This window comes from Ambystoma mexicanum, chromosome 9 (assembly GCF_040938575.1).
Source record: "Ambystoma mexicanum isolate Mex_15411 chromosome 9, UKY_AmexF1_1, whole genome shotgun sequence".
Classification (NCBI taxonomy): Eukaryota; Metazoa; Chordata; class Amphibia; order Caudata; family Ambystomatidae; genus Ambystoma; species Ambystoma mexicanum.
The window spans coordinates 809,424,816-809,438,834 of record NC_090931.1 but is presented as its reverse complement, the minus strand read 5'-3'; the positions used below and the strand labels follow the sequence as shown (position 1 = coordinate 809,438,834).

The 14,019-nt window shown below is 45.5% G+C and overlaps 1 non-coding gene across 1 annotated transcript; it reads left to right on the top strand.

Moving 5' to 3' along the window:
• The first annotated feature begins 13,523 nt into the window (after positions 1–13,523).
• On the top strand, positions 13,524–13,685 carry LOC138490648 (U1 spliceosomal RNA). The gene has a single exon (XR_011275579.1). It is a non-coding gene; the product is annotated as a U1 spliceosomal RNA (small nuclear RNA).
• The last annotated feature ends 334 nt before the right edge of the window (positions 13,686–14,019 follow it).

The following is a 14,019-nucleotide window of genomic DNA, read 5'->3' as shown; positions in this document are numbered from 1 at the left end:
AGTTTTAAGCCACAACTTGCATCTTGGTTTTTTGTCTTGGTTCTCCTGCTCATGCGTCCTCCTTCCTCGTCATAGCTCTCGTCTGCACGTGCTGAGGTTCTTCCCCGTTGTCTGTAGGTTCTTTGCGGTGGGGTGCACTTAAAGGTATCTTACTGATATAAGATTGAATGTCATTTAGGAAGATCCAAGCTCTCCTGCCTTGCAGTTTCATGGCCGAGGGAGTGCAGTCCACTACGATGAACGGGCCATTGAATCTTGGCTCGTCCCACCTTTTGCTTTTGTGATTTCTCACCAGTACTGTGTCACCAGGGAAGATGAGTGACACATGTAGACCTTGAGCTGTGTCTGTTTCAGCACCTCCCTCTGGGTCTGGTGTTGTGCTGCACCCTTTTCGTCGTCGCTGTAGTTGGTCTGATATGACAGCGAGGCTTGATGTCATGCAGTTCAGATATTCCCACAACTCGGTTCCCAGGACCTCTCGGGTGGACTGAGCATCACATCTAGCTCTATCTTGATCGGTAAGGGGGGTCCTCATTCTCCTTCCCCTGATTATTTTGTGTGGCGTAAGATGATGGCTATCCTTTCCTTTAACAAGCCTTTGAGCCTCTTGCATATACCATTTTCCTCTGGATGATACGTCAACGAGAACTTGTGCTTTATACCAAGCAACAAGCTAATCTGTTCAAATATTGCATTTACAAAATGAGCCCCATTATCTGACCTCATCACCTCACACACCCCCCCCATCTAGGGAACACTTCCCTCACCAGGAATTTGGCAGCACAGGGTGAGTCTGGGTGTGTACAGGGACCTGCTTCTATCCATCTAGAGAATGGACACGCCACTAGTAATTAAGTACCTGTACCCGTTACATACTTGAATCATGTCTACATAATCGACGTGCAAGTGCTGAAATGGCCCATTTGGCCGGGGGATGACTCCTCTCACTACTTTTAATGTGTGCCAGCTGTGAACTGCTGGCAGATTATGCAGTTCATTATAAAGAATGCAACTTGCTCTGCTAAATTCGATATGAACCAGTCTTTTGCGAGCGTTGCAGCTAGATTTTGTTTTGTCATATGGAAGGGGTAATGTAATTGCTCCAATGCTATCTTTAGTAGGGCTACAGGCATTACTGGTTTACCAGTGCTGTCTTGCCTCCACAATCCATCTGAGGGGTTTAAAGAACCCTCTATGCTTCCACAGGTTCTTTTTGTCCTGTGGTGCCTCCCCTTGTAGCTCCATCAATTGGGTTTGCCCCATATTAGTATAGGCCTCTGGTGTGGCCCGAGCTATCATCATACGTTCATGGGTTCATGCCACTTCTACTTCCATGATTGTCTCATTTTTGGATGCCATAAGCTTGGCTTCCGTGTCTGCTGTGTGATTTCCACGTGACACGAAATCTGTCCCGTGAGTATGGGTGGCGCATATCACGATCGCTATGCCCACTGGGAGCTGTAGAGCTTTGATCAGTCTGTCCAATAAGGCTGCGTGCTGCACTGGTGTGCCGTCTGCTCGGTGGTAGCCCCTCCTCTTCCAGCACGCTAGTCCAGCGTGCACTGTGGACGTCACATAGGCGGAGTCACTGTACACCGTTACTTCCTGGTCTGCATGATTCTCAATGGCGAGTATCAACGCCAATAACTCTGCAGCCTGTGCTGAATAATGAGATGGTATTCGTGCACTAACAAGTACTTGAAATTCTCCATTTGCTATGTGTTTTATCCAGGGCATTTTCTTTTACCCTGGGGATTTCATCATAGAATTCTTCATAGTTTGCACAGTCATATATGGGCTCTCCTTCAGTGACTGGCTCAGCTATGAACGTATCTGGGTTTACTGTTTTACATCAAACTATTTTGATCGATGGATTAGATATAATCACTTCATAGGTAGAAGCCCTTTGAGATGTCAATGGGCCTTTTGGTTTTTCTAATATGGCAAATAATGGAGCATCCCATTATAATGGTTGTTGCCTTCTCTATGGCGAACGCTGCGGCAGCTAAGCTTTGTTCACATGGGAACTGGCCTCTCATTACTGGGTCCAGATTCCCACTGTAATATGCCAGGGGCTTGTATCCCAACAAGGTTTTTTGAGCGAGCACTGCCGTCATAAGGCTGCCATTCATGTGCGAAAACAGGTAGAATTCCTCAGCATAATTGGGAATTCCGAGAACTGGAGCTGCGCAAATTGCTCTCTTGAGTTCTGTGAACCCCTCTTACATCGCTTCAGTCCATTCAATTTTTTCTTTTGTCGCTCGGGCCTTCTTCAGGGCCTGGAGCAAGGGCTTGGTATCTGAGCTATAATCGAAGACCCATGCTCTAACATAATTGCACAGGCCTAGGAAGCTCTGCATTTGTTTTATCGTGAGCGGCTTAGCCGTGTTCATGATAGCTTCAGCCCTTTCTGGGGAGACCTTTTTTCCTTCATGCGGGATTAGCTGGCCTATGTACAGCACCTCTTGTTGACAATATTGTAGCTTTCCTTTGTCAACCTTATATCCTTTCTCAGCCAATATAGTCAGTAGCTTGATAGAATCGCGTCTGCATTGTTCTTCAGTGGTGCTGCAGATCAGAATGTTATCCACGTACTGCAAAACAACACTGTCTACTGTAATATTGCCTAGGTCCATTTGCAAGACTCTGTTGAAAATGGATAGGGACTCAGAGTACCCCTGCGACAACCTTGTACTTTTTAGGTGCATTTGTCTGAACGTGAAGGACGTCAGATCTTGTGAGTCACGGTGCAGTGTGATTGAGAAAAAAGCATTTTTCAAATCAATCACCGTGAAATATTTTGCCTCAGTGGGTATGTTGCATAGGATTGTAGATGGATTAGGGATTAGAGGGAACTCAGCTTCAACAATATCGTTTAATGCTCTTAAATCTTGGATTAAACGCCAAGACCCTCCCTTTGATTTCTTGATGGGATAAATCACAGTATTACAGGGTGATTCGGACATCACTATGATGCCCTGTTTCATCATAGCGGAAATTGTCTTTGCAATCCCTTCATCCGCTTCTCTGGACATGGGATATTGTTGCACTCTTGGTAAAATTGCTCCTGGTTTCAGTTTCATTTTCACTTCTCCTGCCCCTTTCAGGAGGCCTACGTCATAGGGTCCTGTAGTCCATACTGAAACTGGCACCTGGGCCATATCGTCGTCAAAGTATGCGGGGCGGATCAGTGCCAACATCATTCTCTGAGGCAATTCTCGTTTGATCATTTTGACCCAGAATATGAGACTTACTTCCACCCTGGTCTCTTCTAAGTCAGGGTGTTCTTCGAACAGATCATCATCGTGACGTCAGTCACTCAGTGCCTTTCTTCAATGGCGATAATTGCACACCATTGTCTGCCTTCGTCGTCGAACACTTCGACCATTACTACCTTCCCTCGTACTGCTGCAATATGTATTGATAAGGGAAATACTTGTCCCTATTCTTCATGCATAGGTATTCTTGGTCTGAATAGAAACTCATCGGGGGTTCTCATAGTTCTATCTGCGAGGCCAGGCAATCCCGCCATAAGCACACGCACGCCATATGCGAAGACTTCCGGTTCTAATGGTATAGCTCTCATGGCTATGCGTCCTGAGTATGCTCTGATCATGTCGCACACGTTAGAATAATGCATTCCTGGAGTTGAGCATACTATGCCCCCCTCTGTGAATGATATAGTCATATTGAACCTTGTCATTAAATCTCGACCCAAAATGTTTACTGGGGTCTGGCATCAATATAACAAGGGTACATTCATTTCACAATCTCCCACAGAGACTGGGAGATTGTCCGTAAAGGGAATTCTGCTGTGAGCTCCTTTAAAACTCTCAGTATCTATGGCCTGGCCGGGCAAAGAAAACCTGCCTTCTCGTATGCACGAGCGTGTAGCACCCGTGTCAACTAAGAAGGAATATTCTTTCCCCCCTATGACAACATTTACCCTGGGTTCCCTGTTAGGGTCTGGTGTCAATGATAGGACAGAACACATCAGGGTTCCCAGCGAGCTGTCCTATTTCATGTATAAATTCGGTCCACTGTATACTTGTGGATTTCCTCCATTTCCAGGGTTGACTCCCCCTCTGGAGTTTGTTCCCTGTGATATTTGCGGCGGTGCCTGTTGGGATTGCCCCTGTGGCAAGTTCCCCATGTTCGCGGGTTGAACCCCTTGCTGCGCACCTTGCTGCACGCCCGGTGCTTGCTGCTGCACTGTGCGATTCTGTGCACCACCCTGTTGTGGGAAGGCAGGCTGGTTCACCATGCCTGTTCCCATTCCTTGTCCATTTTGCCACGCGCCTTGGCTTCTGCACGCGCGTGCCACATGTCCTGTTATTCCACACAGCCAACATACTGGTGGTGGTCGGGCCATCTGTCCATTTGGCATATCTGATCTGCCCATCTGTATGTTTTGAAGCCCCCCTTGATTATTCTGGAAATCTCCCAGATTACCTTGAAACCCTCCCTGATTATTCTGCCATCCTCTTCCTCTGAATCCCCTTCCCCTTGGGTAAAAACCTGCGTTACTCTGGTTGTTCTGCGGCAGGCTAGTTGCCTGTTGTATGCTTGATTCAGCTGGGCCGGTCAGCATAGCTCCTTTGAGAGCATACTTTGATAGCTTCTTTTGCACCAGCTTCGCTTCCTCACCCTTACGAGTTGCCTCTTTTTTTCGATTCTTTTCTTGCAACAATCTACAGTAGTGTGCAATTATCAACTGTATTTCTGCCCATGGTTTAGTTCTACTCCTACCAATTTCTTGAGCTGTTTCTGCACTGGTCTGGTTCAGGCAACCCTTGGCACAATATATGGTAGAATACAGGGATAGATTTCGACCAAGATACATGCGTTTCAAGCACCCACGCGTCTTGAAAATTCTGGATATAAATCAACGGATCCTCTGACCCTTTCATTTTTCGAGTCATTATAGCTCCCATATCAGAAGTGTCTGGGTACAGCACTCGTAGCGCTTTCCACACTGCTGCTCTACAATTATTGAATGGTGCTCCGTCATGGGTAGTGTTAATTATGGTTACCCCAGGGTACCCAGCCCGCTTCTACACATCGTCTGCTCTCTCACCAAGTATGGCGATCAGGAGACCCTCAATGTCCCCTATAGCTAACGTGACACCCCCTGTCATTTTTTCGAATTCATGTATCTACTTCCCAGCACCCGATGTCAGCATTGGAAGCTTGTTTTTCAGGTTCTCTCGATCCATGTGTGGCCATGGAATATATTGTGGTCTTGCGCCCCCTTTTCTAGCAGCAGGAATTGAAAAGCGCAGTCTTCCTTCTCTTTCCCCATAGTTCTCCTGTCTATCGCTGGGGTAGCATTCCTGCATAGCCGACTACTTGGCAATGTCCTCAATCTGTCTACATAGGCAGGTGTTGGCACCCCCCTCTGACCGCGGGGTGTTCCTTCATGTCGGCCAGGCTGCGCAGCGGACTCCGATGCCCTGGGTGCAGACTCGCTGGCGTCTGACCACCGTACCCCTTGGTCCCTTGGGAGCCGCTTCTCACGCCGTCTCCCTTCTTTGTGTGTCTCGTCCTCTGTCTCCTCACCGGAGTTGGACGCTGATTGTTCCCAGTTCACGCAACTCCTTGCATCTTCTTCATTCTTACTAATTTCTAGCCTGTCCAAGGACAGTCCCCTGCTCCCACTACTTCGAGTGACATCCTCGGTGTCATATAGTTGAGTGCTTTCAAAGCGCTCGTCTTCCCTTCCCCCTTGAGATATTCGTTCTAATCCCATCTCATCATATATCTTATCGATCGTTTCTCCGATGCTTCTGGTGTCGAAGTCATCTTCGATATTAACCCCATCTGTACCTGACACTGACTCGTTGGCAGGGAAGAATTCTTCAATGTCTTCCCATTCTAAAACAGGACCGGGTTTCTTAACTTCCCGCTCCAGATATTCGAGGTCGCGTGCTCTCTGTCTACGTTTGCGTTCTATATCATCATCGACTTCCTTGCGCTTCTTTGCTTCTTCTCTAGTCTTATCTTCTTCCCTTCTTCTTTCATTTCTCCACTCTTTTGCCCTTCTAACTTCCTCATCTTTTTGTCTCTTTACTCTCTTTTCATGTACTCTTTGCTCTTCTTCCAACCTTTGCTGATTCTGTCTGTACTGGTCATAGGCTGCCTTCTGTTTGTGATCAAGCTGTTTTTCTTGCTCCTCGCGATAAAGCTGTTCTTGCCTCAGCCTATCTCTCTTTCTTATTCTCTCGTCTTTTATTTCCTTTTCCTTCTCTTTTTCCCTTCTCTGTGCCTCATCAGACTTCTATCTCAGCCTCATATCATCAATTCATTTACCATCAAGTTTCAACAATATCTGTCCTCCCATCCATTCGTCTTTTGCGAATGCTATCTCATTAGCTATATCTTTATTTCCTTTCCATCCCGTTCCCTCTCTCTCTTGTCTGTGCCTGATCCCTCTTTTCATCATCGCATCTCTCCTGGTCCCTTGGGACTACAGAGGTAAGATTAATTTTCTGCTCCTTCTCCTTGATTTCGTCACTAATGTACGTAGGTGACTCTTATGCGGGGTTACTGTAACCCGTAGCTGCCTTAAGCTCTCTTAACGGGTAGAGTCCCTCTGACTTGCTCCCCTCAATCTCTGGCATAGGTGGGGCTGGTGGCGCGGTAAGCGTCTCACCCCCCTCCGTGCATATATTTAGTATCCAGTCTGCAGGAGGCTCTTCCTCCTTTGGCTGTTCGAACATTTTCCACAGTTCTAGAACAGCAAGACATTTCTCTAGTTTCTTGCCTGTGTATGTGGCATGTAGATAAGTCGTCATATGTTGTAAGACGGCTTTAGATAAAAACCCGTTCTGTGGCCTTGGCAGAAACATTTTGTGGGCGGTACCCTTAACCCACTCCGCACTATACTTCTTAAGCTTGGGTGCGTGTTTGGACAATTGCTTGCACAAATGGGCAAGTGGGGTAATCTCCTCCATTCTCAACGTTCGTTACCAACAATATTTTTGCCCTTTTTTGTTTATACGTCCAACAGTATGAGCGAGCACCAAATATGCAAGCTCCAATCCACTCTTTCTCGCCAGAATTCTACATCATCAATTTACTCAAGAACATCACTTCATTGGCGATTCCCTCTTAGATACGGAATCGCGTAAAGCCCAAACTTTATTTCAAACAATCAATGATACAGTTCTTCACATATTGACATATAACAGGACATGCATGACAGACATTTCACAGACTAGACGGACACCAGCTGGACACACATATACCTGCCTTCTAATCAATACCCCAACATGGGTTTTAAACGAACCCCTTTAGTGGCGTCTTTAATCGTCACCGTAGTCTAATCGTCCCCCATTATGTGGGCTCTGAGTTCACGTTTCTTCTGACCGCTGTATTAAAGCGCAGGAACAAGGCAAATCCTCTTTACTTTTTTCTCTCGGGTGCCACCCGGTTATCCTCTACTTTTTCCTCTCGGGTGTCCTCCTGGTATCCTCTACTTTTTCCTCTCGGGTGTCCTCCCGGTATCCTCTACTTGTTCCTCTCGGGTGTCCTCCCGGTAACCTCTACTTTTTATCTCGGGTGTCTATCCCGGTAACCACTTTTTATCAATTTATACTCGCGTCATTAACCCCTTATATATATATATATACAGTCTTCTCTACTTCTGACTATTTTTATTTTTCTCCGCCACCCTCCGTTGCCTGGGTCTACGTTATTTCGCCATGGTATTTTTCATTGCAGGTTTTTTTCATTGCGGTTTTTTGTTCTCGAAAAACTCGTTTTTTTTTTTTGGAGGGGGGTTAACCCCCAAACCCCCTTTTTTTAAATTGTATTCCCTTACACCCACAACCATATATTTAATTTTTTAACCCCCCCAAAAAAAACGATGACTTTTTTTCGAAATAAAAACGGCGATGAAAAAACACGCGATGAAAAATACTGCGGTGAAATGCATGTATTCCCGTTGCCTTTCCCTTACTTGTTCTAATGCCTATAAGACATTTGCCAAAGTAATGAGTTTATTGTTTCACTCACCGCTCGCATCTTTTCTCCTCTGGAACTTCGCGATCACCGCCCCTCCTTTTTCCCGCCCCTTGCGGTCTTTTCATCCGATCCGGTGCCCATGGGAATGAAAAGGTTATGCTCGGAAAAGCAGGTCCCTTCAGACCTACTGCAGATTTGATGAATTTACTTCTATAATTGTCCACAGGAAGCTTCACAGTCTACTCAGCCGAATTGCGAAGGACTCGTGATATTGCTTAAGTCCTAGAGTTACTTTGTGCCGTCGGTCTATGGGTGTCTTAGTATTAATTAATCAATAGTTCATGGTCGAACCATCCTCACGCTACCAAGTGTACAGGAGGGCGGAGCATCCTCTGACGGGCCCATAGGTCAGCGCTCACCCTCTAGTACCTGTAAAACAAGATAGCTGCACCTTGAGGAGGTTAGGGTGCAGGATTCACTTACTCCAACACACTTCAATAAGGACAACTCAATAGTTTGGCAAAGGGAAGTCCGTTTAATGACAAGTACAAAAAACAGGGAAACAAATGGTAATCGATAGGTGCACACCAAATTGAAGAATCAAGGTTAATAGATAAACAAAAAACTTAAATTAGTCCGGGTGCTGGGGAGGAATACAAGCCCTGACACAGGGTTTGTGGAGAACATTAAACACAAAAAAGTGTCTAAATCTAAAGACACTCCCGTCCCCTGCACACCATTAAAGTTGATACAAAATCAGTTAAGTGTAGTTATCATTTTTACTGATGAAAATATTGGTACTGACCCGTGCCTACATTTGCATTCTCAGAGTACACTCATCAGTGACGTTTGAATCATATGGGAATTGGTGTATACCATACCTGATGGTCCCTGCTGGACCCTCCATCATCCAACCATTGTTACAGTGACCATGGTTCTAAATTATTGGTAAGCATTTTACTTCAGTCTGTTGAATGTGCTTTTTTGATCCTTTGACTATTAGGTTTACCACATTATACTTCTTACAACCAAATCTTCACTCTTTCATTTCAGGGCATTGACTTGGAATTAGTTTATATGCATCATAGCAGAAATTGGACCGCTTTATTTGTCAGACTGTCTTACATATCGCTGCCGTTTATCTAGCATGTTTACCTGCTCTTTCCTCAGGTACTTTTCATTTTTATTTTGATATACCAGTATATTTGAGTGCCCGTTTGAGGCTTGTCCCTGTTCTTTTTTGGAGTCATATCTATGGGTAGTCTGATGGGTATGTCTATATGATTTTTTTTATAAGTACATTAATGTGGATGGCAATGTGGATTGTATGACTTGTTTCATAAATTAGGAAACATTTGTTACACTCCATGTCTTGGATTTCTCAAATTCTGTGTATTTTGCAAATATAGTATTGAGTTAATGATACTGATTTGTTTCCTTTAATGTATATAATTTCAGATCATTTTGCTCCTGAAGAAGGGAGTGTTCCCCGAAACGCGTAGAGCATCTGAGTCCTTCAAAAGAAAATCATTTGACTTGGATTATTTTTCTTTATATGACTGAGCATTGTTTTATTTGTCTTTTTCAACAGTATTGTTGTTTCATTAATGGCCTTATTCAATTATTTGGATGCTTACATACTCCTTTGTTAACCAGAAGTTCCTTTGTAATGAAATTGTTATTACTGTGTGCCTTGACAAAGTTTCATTTTCATCAGTAAAAATTATAACTACACTTGACTGATTTTGTATCAACTTTAATGGTGTGCAGGGGACGGGAGTGTCTTTAGATTTAGACACTTTTTTCTGTTAAACAAATGGTAATCAACAGAGTCGCAATCGCCTGTCTCGCTTCAACTCCCCCATTCTTCAATCAGACAGCTACTTTTATGGGCAAATCTAGTCATCATTTGATGTGCAAAACTCATATGTTTGTCATGCAATTCTATTGGTCGGAAAGGTAACTTAACTATAGGTGCTATATCTGTATATGGTAACAGCATGCGGATTGGATAACTCTTATCGGGTGGGCATCTACTGCCATCCCACTACATCACTCGTGATAGACGCCACTACAACTACAATGTCTTATTGGTTCTACAAGCTATAGGACCCTAGATTATTTGGTCCATTGTGATTGGGTGGGTTACAACCCTAGGCATAAATCTCTACTTAAATTAGCAGCATGCAGAATGGACACCCAGATGCGGAGTACCCCAAGATTTACCCTGCCTCCCTTCCATCAATCAGTACCTCTAGGGCTATGTGTCAATTAGTTGGCTGAGGATGGCCTTGAAACTGTAGTTCTTATCAGGAAAAGTTATGGCATCCTCGGGTTTTGGGTGACATCAGATGTTGGTACCTCTTTGCCCTTGGCTGGTCACGTGTCTGTTCACCGTGAATCTGCTTCATTTTCCTTCTTTTTGTGTATTTAATTCTTCCATAGCCTCACCACCTGCCTGGGGCCTCCTTATCTCTACCTTCACTGGCTGGCTGGTATGCTCCAAAGTTTCAATTCTCCAAGGTCGCTGCTCTCCTCGCTTCCTTAGGTTGACCTCGAATTCGCAGGCATGAGCTACTTCTTACTGAGTTTCTAATCCGCACTTTCCTTTGGCTTTGGCTGGAATATGAATCTTGGGCTTGTTAGTCCTTTGCAATATGGGCTTAATTCTGCTTCACAAAATGGAGTCGCACTTGTATAGCGTGCTTCATTGAGGTAGATGTATACTTGGTACATGCCGCTCTATTCTTCTACTAAGCATTGCAAGCAGTACCGGTTACTTAGCTTATTGCGTTCCGAGCCTATTTACATGCATTCAGTCAGTTGCACACTTCGATCCTGGTTACGTTATTTGTGCTGCAGCGTTGTATCTTCTTATACATCTATCAATTCATTATTCTTTACATTTTCGTCCTTGTGTATCATCTTTTGCTCATTGTTTTATATACGTCACGTCCGTTTGGGCTCTTATGTCGTCATCATTTGCCTTCCATTAAGGCTCTATGTGCCTTTTCGGGGACCGTTTGTAAGTAATCTTCGTTTCGTATCAGCTGCTGGTATGACTGTCTCAATGGGTACCTTGCAGCCCACGGTTGTCTGGTGATAAGTGCTTCAATAGGTATGCATATCCTTCTGATGGGTATTGGACAGAGCCCCACTGGGGCTCTCTGTTGGTATATTTGCTCCTTATACGTCACATATCTTGGCGAGTATGCTTCTGGCATCTCGACATGGGTGGCTTGAGTGTAGACCATATTTGGGACCTCCTCTACACAACCAAAAACCCATGTGCACCACAACCCTTAAACCAATTCATTCAACATGACTGTGAGGAATTGCCATATGGCAGGGGTGTAGAAGCCCTGTCTTTCTTGAATTCTGTTAAATAATACAATGATGCAGGTAATTCCATCTCAGAAAGGGTGGCCTGCTAACCAACCCCCCCTTATTTAACTCCATGGTGAAAGCATAGAGCAAGGTTGTCCAACATACGGCCCGCAGGCCACAATGCGGCCCGCCAAGCCATTTTATGTGGCCCACGAGGCCGTATGTTGGACAACTCTTGAGTAAAAAAAAAAAAAACTTTTTAAATGTGCCTGTGCGCAATACTGTAACTTCCTCTGGTGACCCCATGGGGTCAACAGAGGTAGTTACAGTCCTCAGCCATGAAGCGTTTATTTATTTATTTATGCAGTGTTTGTCGGATATCCGACAAACATTGCAGAAATAAATACATTTGTCAAGAAGATCTTGGGACTTGATGATGGATGAAGGAGAGACTAATTTGTATCACGGCATAGTGAGGGTTACCTCGGGAATACCATTCATTTTCAGTGAGCGCGGGTACATACAATTGCCCAGTACTCCCACAAACTATGAACAATGGGAATAATATAGTAGCAATTACTTTGCATTTAAATATCCCTTTTCAGGCAAGTAGGACCCACCATGCAAGAGAGGAACGGGCTCCGGCCCAGACATGCCCGTTCCTCTCTTGCATGGTGCTCTGAAGGGCAAAAGGCGAGCCGAGATGAAGGGAGAAGGTGGCAAGGTGAGGAGAAGAGAGTGCTGGCCTGGGCGAAGGATTATGCAGACAGGTGCTGTGCAGGAGTTCCTCTTGGCGTGGGCAGCACAGCGGATTACTGAACCCCTGATTACCCGTGGAAAGCTGCTCAGAGGGCCATTGTGCGGAGTTACTTTCAAGGTTTGTCATCTCTGGACATATGTTTAGCAGGGGTTGCGGCGACACAGCCTGTCTGCCCCAAAAATCGTTCTTTTGAATTGCGAATGTCACCGAAGATGAACCTTTATCAGCTGAGAAACTTAACCTTTGCAGTACTTTTTTTCCTCGTCTTGAGACAAAGAAGAACAGCGGGAGCTCAGTTACGTTTACCTCTAAGCACAGTGCAGATTGATGAAAATGTCCATGCATTATACCAAGTACATTGGACATTATAGATGTGGCCAGTTGGGTATCAAAGCATGGCGAATACCACATGTACAGCACAATATGTTACCCTAGTAGTGCCCCAATAACATACTGCAACCTGCAAATGGGCCTCAGTGGACCACCTGCCAAGGTTTCTGGAAGTTGCTTATGATCTTGATCTGTGATCTATGATATGATCTGATATGATAGGTTATTTATAACGCGCTTAATACCCATGCAGCAGTGATCCCAATCATAAAAGTGAAACGGGCAAGCCCAACAGGTATAACTTATTTTCACTCTTTTGCTAGAGCAGTCTGAGGGCAGCCTATACCCTTCAGGAGAGGTGTGAACTGATACAGTTGCAACACAAAAAACAATAGTACTATGTTCCCAAAATACCTTAGTTCTTGTCTTTCGGATCTCAGCAGAGCCAGGCTTTTCAGCATCAGACCAGAAGCATGGGTGCCTTTGCGCTGGGCTGGGGTCAAGTCGGAGAGCAGCAGCCATGGGCCCCAATGATGCAGTTCTGTTTGGCAGTGGTGCTGATTTGCGGGTAGAAAACGCTGGGAACAGTAGGCCGTGCCAAGTGGATGGCACTGGAAGACTCAGTGACCTCTGGGCCCGGACAAGGGAATACTTGCCTTTGGCGCTGTGCAGGCTCGGCTGACACAACACGGCATATGGTTACGGCAAATATGTCAAGGCTTCAGCATTGTTATTGAGCAGAACTCTGATATTCAGGGGTGGTGGAGCGCCGAGGTCCAGTATGATTATGATGGTGTCAATGGGGCCAGCGCTGAGCAGCTCCGCTCAGGAGGGCCATGGGCCCGTGTGGGGCCGACAGGCCAGTGGGCAGACTGCAACAGGCCTGCTCGAGCCATCCTGCTATTTTTACAAATCTCGGGCCGAGCAGGGCCTGATGGGAGAAAGGAACTGCGCTACAATCTGCTCTTCTGCTGCGCTCTGCCTGCTGGAACTTCACCCTACACGTGGGACAGGCAGCTCTGCAGACGCTCAGAGCTTCCGTGGGGTGGGGGGTTCGGGCTGGGTCAGGGCCTACCTTCTCACCCTCGTTTAGCGGGGCTTCCCAGAACTGAACCAACCCCTGCCCTCTTGCATGCAACTCATACTTAGATGGCAGGGGAGAATCTGATCTCAAGGGCCGATTTCCTACGGTGAGGATTATCCATTGCACATCGGATTTGCTGACCCCTGCTTTGTTCCCAAATGCGGGATACACAACTGAATTATTTCTGGTAGTGGGGGACTGCATTCGTGCTCTCCCCCCGATTTATTGCTGAAAGAAAAGGTAGTGTGCACTAGGCCTGCTAGGCTGCATACTTTAAGATTGTGCTCACATTGAGTTTCTTCAATTAGGTTCACCTTTGGGTGATCACTTTTCCACATTTTATCTGTTGAATTGAATTATGCTTCTTTCATCACCACAGAAGTAATGTGTATTACAGAGATAAGCTACCATATGTATTGGGCACACTGCACATGCTCAGGCAGCATCAATCATGCTTTGTACAGGACAATGCTGGCCTAAATTGGGAACAGCCAGCATAGACATGTTGCTACAGAGGCATATTTTGGTTACAACCAGCATGACAATGTGTTAC